The following is a 7,761-nucleotide window of genomic DNA, read 5'->3' as shown; positions in this document are numbered from 1 at the left end:
GTCTCCAAGATGTCTGAACACATCAGGTAACATTCCTGCACGTCCAACATGGCCTATGAAGAAAGACTGCACAGAAGACCTCCCCTCTCTGTCCAAACCTTTCCCTTATCCACTATAACCATCAACCACTATGAGGAAGCTAAAGGATACAAAATACCTAACTAAATTAGACCAGTCACTCACACCTGCACAGTAAAGGCTACAGTGACTTTCATCTCACCTTAGCCTCATTATACCATCATTATAATATCATATATATGCCTGGAAGTTCATTAATATCATTATTACAGACTGAATCCTGGAAAAGAACATGTGCAGTCTAAAGAATGAGGTAATAGCCTCTTGTCAATCACAGGTGCCAATCAAGTGGCCCCACACCTAGGGAGGAGTAGCCCATTCTAGAGAAGAAAATAAAAACTCCAAGTCCTCGCCAGTTGGCACCTTTTGAGCCACGCTGTTGCTCAGGCCTGCTCCTATCTCTTTGGAGTATACTTTTGCTTCTAATAAACTGCTCTTTCACCACTGTATTTTTGTGTCTCATTCAATTCTTTGCTCGAGACGCCCAGAACTGGGACGCCATGCCAAGAAGGGTCTGTTCTCTGTTCTCTGGTAACAGTGTCACTCAGTTCTTCCTACCTACGACCTGTATTTCTCTCTATGCCTGCAAAGTGAAGCCATGTAAGACTGGCCTGATCTCAGCACCATTATTACCTCTTCCCAGAGTGTTCCCACAAAAGATTTACAGCCAGTCTTGCCTTTTCCTCCACACACCTCCAATGACTGGCTGGGCTCAATCAATTCCTGGGTATTTTCCCACAACAGAAATCTTTAGGGTAACTCTGTAAAACCTGCGTCAGCCTCTGTAACCAAGACGATCCACTTCATTAACTTTAATTGCATTCCCATCATTTCCAATAAATACCTTTCCAAAATGCCACCTCCAAGACACGTAGCTGCTTATCNTGCATTAGTATACAAGCCTTGTTTCAGAGAAATACTCATTTGAAATCCAGGCTCTTCCTTTGTAGCCAGCATCTGGTGAAAAAACAAAACCAAACAAAACTGTTCTACAGGAAAAGAAAGAGAAACACCTGACACTCACCTGTGGCACCTGCTTAGTGAAAAGCAAATGTATTTTTCTTCTCTTTCTTTTGTTACCAGATAAATAAAGAGGCCACTGAGATTTCACAGGCTGCCCTGGCTCTGCTGTGGGCAGAGAAACAAGCACAATTCCCGTGGGCAAAACTGAGTGAGTTTTCCTCTTTTTCCACCGTTGTTCCAATGGCTTTGGATTTCTATTTCACCTCATTTTTTCCTCTACCAACCCTCTGAACTTCCCAGGGCCCTGTTTGAAAATTCATGGGTCAGCATAACTCTGCTTTAGGATCTGGAGCCAAAGTAAAGTTTGTGTGGTTGGTGTTGCCACCTTACCCTCAGATCTGGGCTCTGGCTTGGCACCAAGCTGACATTTAACACATGTCAAGAGCAAATGACAAAGAGTCAGTGTGACCTAACACTGCAGTTCCCAAATGCCAGACTCTCTCAGGGCACGGTAAACTGGGTCACTCTTCCTGAGTTGGATGCTTTGGGGGGAAACCTTGAACTTGTCTGGGGCCTGGCTAAAGAGGGCAATGTCTGAAGTTGAGAAGGGGGATAGAGAGAGGGAAGCTCTACCAGCCATTGTGAAAAAGGCAGCATTTTGGGGGTGTACAACAAACTCCCACACCCCTCAGTCAGGCAGACCCAGATGAGCTGAGTGGCAACACCATCTTCTATTCCCTCCAGGCACCCCACAGACTGCATCTTTCTTCTATGATTTTCCTGCTCATCACACTGCCACTGTGTTCTTTTAAAGAAGGTTTCAGCTGCTAATATTGTTTAATAAAAAAATGCACAAGGAATTGATTGATTCATACTTCCCAGCGGTAACTCTGCCCTGTCAGAGCCTCTCTTGGTGGATTTTCTTTATTAAGGGTGGTGAGAATCTTCTTGAGCTCTCAAGTCACTCCCCAGTTCCTCAGCATTTTTCTAAGTACAAAACGACAGGAAACCTCTCCTTATATTCCTTCCTTGCTCTCTAATTTCTAGGGGAGCTGAGAATGCATATGCTGTTACTCACGGGCCCTTGGGGCAGGGCTCTGTTGGACTGTTTTTAAATCAGGGCAGTAACATCTGTGAACATACCGGTGATTGCTGTGCCGCCGCCAAAGACAGATGCCTGGTAGCCACATAGGTCCTTCCTGAGAAGCACTTCTAAGACTGCTCTTCATGTTTGAAGAAGAGAGGCTAGGAAAATAGCAAATGCAGGGTGAGAGGCCCTTCATCAAATCCCGTTGAGAACAATTGCCCTCATGCACTGGTTCTTAGAATTTGGTGTGCATCAGACTCACCAGGACGGCTTGTTAAGACACGGGTCACTCCCNTCCTCCTCCTCCTCCTCCTCAGTTTTTCAGATCTGTGCTTCAGGACGCTAGAAACAGACAACATTTGCTAACCCCTCAGTTAACAAGTGCTACCTGGGCATGCACTCTAGGCCAGGCACGTCTGGGCCCCGGATGTAGAGATAAACAAGATGGATAAAGCTGCCCTCACAGAGCTTACGTTTTACAGGAAAACTCGAAATAATAACATAAAAAAGGGGGAGCCACATCCAAATGAGGTTGGTATCATGCTAGCAACATTCACTGCCTACTCTTCCAAGCACCCCGCAGTCTGAAGTCCAACGCATTTATTTGGATAAAGGCTACTTATCTCGTGTTAAAGTGTCTAATCTTAGGGGTGTCAATATTGGTAATGTACACCTCAGTGGGAGTCATTTCCTGAGAGCAGATTATCTGACCCTGAAGGAGAAAAGGGGAGGGAGGGAAGGTACACCGAAGAGGAAACGGGGTGAGGGGATCTGATTGCAGTCTTGCCACTTTCAGGAAAGCGGAGGCCATGAAGATGGGTGGGGGTGGGGCGGGGCCTGGGTGTGCAGTTGACACTACAGTGGAGAATGGGCATGACAGTGGGATCACGCTTCGCGCACTTCTTTTAGGTTTCCACGCACTGATCTTGGTTCTAGCAGTTTTCCCAGAGATCTGAAAACCAACGTCACCCTCCCTTCTCCTTCCCTCTCTCAGCGCATGCTTTCTCTTCTGTGATTCAGAAGTGAATTCATTTTTTAAGTGTAATTTAAATGTTCCCAATGCCATAAGGCTTGATAAATATTTATTGGATGAATCGAATGAATGAACAAATGAATGTAAAATGTGTTACACATGGGTGCCACTTAGCCATCCACACTGGGGTTTCACTCAACAGCAAATTGCCATGGCAACGGCCAGATCCAATCCCCTGCCTTGGTTGTGTTCCATTCCCATCTTCACCTCTGGGCCGCAGCACTTGGAAGGAGATGGGCCCTGGATCTGAAAGTATTTGAGCCAGGGCGTGAAAGACAGGATCTAGCTGCCAATCTGGCTGATTTGGGAGGGCCAATACTGTGGTAATCGTGCAACCCTCTTGTAGAGAGGGAAGGAATCTTTGATTTTTCTGAAGGAAGGAGAGAACCAGGAGAAAGAGAAACAAGCTCGGATGGCAACAATTTCAAACACCAGGCAGGTGTTTAACAACTGAGTTGAATGTCATATAATTCAATTGAATGCTTATAGGAGTCTCCCCACCTCCTGCCCCTCCACCCCCCAAGCCAGACTCAGTTGTCTTTTAAGGCTCTTGAACTCCAGCAAGTAAAGAAGCTTGACTGTTTGTAGACCATTTAGAGACATGACAGCAATCACAATAATTCCTGGAGTGTATATCCTCCCCTCCCGCAAACCTCACCCAGCAACGTGGATATTCTAATCCCTTCCTCACCCTAGCCATATCTGGCGCCCGCCTTTTATTGTTCCCCTAACAACTTGAGAGCAAAAGGATGGGAATGGGAAGGCTGTGGAAGGGGTAGACAAAATGAATTATTGCACAGGTGTGAGACTGGCAGAATTGCCACAGTAGAGTGTAGAGGGGCTTGATCTTACATGGACTTTTTTTGTATTTCTCATGTTCATCTCTCCTGATATTCTGCGCTGTGTTACTTCTCACATCTGCACTAAGCAGACAGTTGAGCATTGATAACTCTTCCCATTGTTAGAAAGATAGCTCAAAAAAGAGCAAAGAGTGAAGAGTGACTTTTCCTAAATCATGAGGTTTGACCAACATTATTTTTAGATGCTTTGCATTTTTACTCTGTTATTGTTTCCAGGATTCCAATGGTACCAGTGATGTCACTGGAACCAGGTGACACTCACAGAGAACATGCTGTTATTTTGTTTTAAAAAGTCCAGTCTTAATACGTGGTATAGTTGAGGCATCGGGTCCCACCTTCTACAATTTTCCTCATTCTACTCCACATGTATTTTTTTGTCAAGATCCTTTTTTTATTGTAGTTTAGTTCCCTATGAAGAGTGAATAAGTTATAGAACACACCCCTATGGCGTATCATGCAATAATTTTCAACAATTATGCAAAAATAATTATTTTACTTTTAAAGATTTTATTGGGGAATTGGGGAAGGGGAACAGCCAAGTTGTTGTCCTTCAATCTTAGTTGTGGAGGGCACACCTAGCTCCAAGTCCAGTCGCCATCTGGCCGCCCATCGGCAGCTCTCGGCCACTCAGCTCAAGGTGCCGTGTTCAATCTTAGTTGCAGGCAGGCATAGCCCACCATCCCATGTAGGAGTTGAACTGGGAACCTTGTTGTTAGGAGCACGTGCTCTTACCAGCTGAGCCATGCTGCTGCCTGTTGGCAGCTCAGCTCAGGTGCAGCTCATTGGCTCATGTGGGATTTGAACCTGTGACCCTGTTGCTAAGAGCTCACACTCTTAACCAACTGAGCCACTTGGCCGGTCCCCAAAATAATTTTTTTAATTGTCCAATATTTATTGTGCATGAACTGTGTTCCAGGCACTGATCTAGGCCTTTGGAAAACTGAACAGGCAGATGAAAACTTCCACATACATTCTAGTTGGGGAGAAACAGTAACTACTAAACACTATAAATTAAGAAAATTATGTACTGTGCCAGAAGGTGACAACTACTGTGAACAAAATAAAGTGGAGGAAAGCGGAAGATAGAGGGGAGACTAGTGTTTTCATTTTAAAGTAGGGTTTGCAGGGTGGGCCACACTGAGGAAGTGACATTTGACCAAAAGGTTGAAGGAAATGGACAAAGTCATTGTGAGATCCGTGCAAGGGCACCCCAAACAGAGGCAGTGGGCTGTAGCAAAGGCCCTTGGTGGGGGCAGAGTGGCTGGTGTGTTTGAGAAACACGAGCAGGGGGCTGGGGCTCGGCCTGGAGCACAGGATGCACTGGAAAAGGAGTAGTTGGTGAGGGGCTCAGAAGAGGCAATGGGACAGGGCTTGTGGGGTGGGGTAAGGACTTTGACTTTGAGGCAAAGAGGAGAGTTTAGAGGTTTAGGCAGAGAAGGGACGTGCATCTTTTGTTTTAGAAAAACCCCAATGGGCACAGGAAGCCCACTTAAGGTACTCCGAGAATCCAGGCCAGAGATGTTACTGCTCAGACCTGGGTGGTGACCGTGGAGGGGCTGAGTGGCCAGATTCTGGGTGGGTTGTGAAAGTATCGCTCATGGGATTTTTTTGATGGATTAGATATGTGGTAAAATTTGAAAATCTCAATATCATGTACAAGAGTGTACTTGCTTGGTTACACTGAAGCATGGTAGGTAGAGAACGCACCAAAGTGTTATTAATAGTTTACTGGAGGGCAGGGAGGGGAGAGGGGAGGGGAGTTTGGGCCTTATAGGTATACATTTCAAAGCTGTTTGGCCTGTTGCAAACACACTGCTGCTTTCTGTAGTTTGCAAGCAAAAATTAATAACTTATTTGTAAAAGAGATTATCCCTGATGCTCCTTAGACTTGCCCTGACCTATGTTTAAACATTGGTGGGGCTCACTGAGTGACTAGTCCCTGGCACATTCCCAATCCCCGAAGCATAGCTTTGGCTGTCTGTATTGGATTTCTTCACCTTCTGCCAAGCTCGCGCTGCAAGAAGCAGCGCATACCCTTGGCCCCATATATATTAAACACAAATAAAGAGAAGAAAATGTCACCTCTGAACACTTTTGCTGCCTCTGGTGGCACTCACAGGAATGCCTCAAGTCATCTGGGTGGCCTTATGTCTGTGGCTACACAGTTGCTTCTTAATCTCTGGTGTCATTAACACCGAAAAAAGAATGAAGTGTGATATGTCCCAGCCTCTAAGCCAGGAGATGGGTGAGCATTGGGATGCCAAATTTCCTTCCCTTGGAATGTATGTTTTACTTTTTCTTTTCTCTCCCTTTCTTTTTACCTATGGCAGGTCTGGTGAAGCAGAGATGACAATCACAGTAGATAGCTGCGGGCTTTGTCCTGTGATTGCTCTCCATACACATTCCTGCTGCACTCACAGAATTATCACCATGAAAGGAAGGAATGCTTTTTATACTTGGAGGAGTTCTGTAACCTTTGTTTATCCTATTCCAGGGTGGCGATGGTGGTGGTGGTGGTGNACATGCTCTGAATACCGGCGCTGGTATGTGTGACCGGTTTCATTCAGCTTGTTCTGCATTTTGGTCGATTGCTCCTTCTTACTGAAGTGTCCCCTCAATACTACAGTTCATTCCTTTCTGATGGCTGTTTTCTTCTTTCTTTTCCCCCTATCTTTTATTTTCATTCTCTCTGGTTGCTTTTGCTTGTTAAAAGCACTGATATTTTATTCAGGCAAAGACCTCAATAAAGAGTAAGTTGATAGACGTAAGGGTCGTGATAAAGATGATGCTGTTGATAATGATAACAACACCCATACATACCCCCACGGTTCTTTTCAGCAAGCAAAGTTCCTTCAGGTTCATTTTCTTACTCCATCATCACAACCCTAGGAAATGAATTAAGTCGCTATTATTTTTCACCATCTTATAGGGGAACAAAAGCTTGGGTAAGTTGACTGAGGTGCCTAAGGACCCCACTCCAGGGAAGGAGATGAAATCAGAGTTCAAAGCTACATTTTAGGGCTGTGTGCTCAGGACTATGTGAGTAACTGCTTCTCTGGAGTGCTGTTCGGTTCAGAGGCTGCGTCGAAAGATACCGCAGTGCCAGGTAGTGCAAGGTGATTCAACTACTATCAAGTTTTGGATACACATAGGGGAAAAACAAATGTTGACAGGTCAATAAAACATGGGAATAGTTCACTAAAGGAGACTGTGTAATCTCCTGTACCAGAAGTAGCAGGTTTCCAGTTATTTCCTGAAGCATTTCAAAATGACTTTCCAGGAGACAAAGTGGTAATATGTGTCAAAAACATTAGAGACGTGACTAATACTAATCCTGGGCTAGTTACTCAGTATCTTCAAAGCCAGTTTCTCCATCTGTAAATAATAGTGTTTGGGGGAGGATTAAGTAAAGTAATGTGAGTACCTTGGCACAAAGAGGGCACTCAATAAATACTGCCAATGTCTATTAGACAGTCATTTAAAAGATTATAAAATATGTCATTCTATGGTTAGATGGTGGTGATTTATTGTGTCTGAAAAAAACAAGTTATAAAATATTAAGGACAGAATGATTTCTTTTGTTGAAGTGCATACACACACACACACACACACACATATACATATATAGACTGGGGAGAGAATTATGAATGTTTTTAATTTTCTTTTTCTTTTTTTTTTTAGTGGGTGCTTCATCTACTTTTTATTTCAGACCATATATATATATATATATATATATATAT

The 7,761-nt window shown here is 44.3% G+C and overlaps 1 long non-coding RNA gene across 1 annotated transcript in view; it reads left to right on the top strand.

Annotated features, from left to right (window-relative positions):
* The window catches only part of LOC109396012 (uncharacterized), a 16,744-nt gene that overhangs the window by 1,138 nt on the left and 7,845 nt on the right, over window positions 1-7,761 (top strand). Inside the window, exon 2 of the long non-coding RNA XR_002126770.1 lies at window positions 1,162-1,249. This is a non-coding gene — a long non-coding RNA (uncharacterized LOC109396012). The remainder of the gene's footprint in view (window positions 1-1,161; window positions 1,250-7,761) is intronic.

This window comes from Hipposideros armiger, unplaced genomic scaffold (genome assembly GCF_001890085.2).
Source record: "Hipposideros armiger isolate ML-2016 unplaced genomic scaffold, ASM189008v1 scaffold_499, whole genome shotgun sequence".
NCBI lineage: Eukaryota > Metazoa > Chordata > Mammalia > Chiroptera > Hipposideridae > Hipposideros > Hipposideros armiger.
Note: the sequence above shows the minus strand (reverse complement) of the source record. Positions and strands in the feature narration are given on the sequence as shown.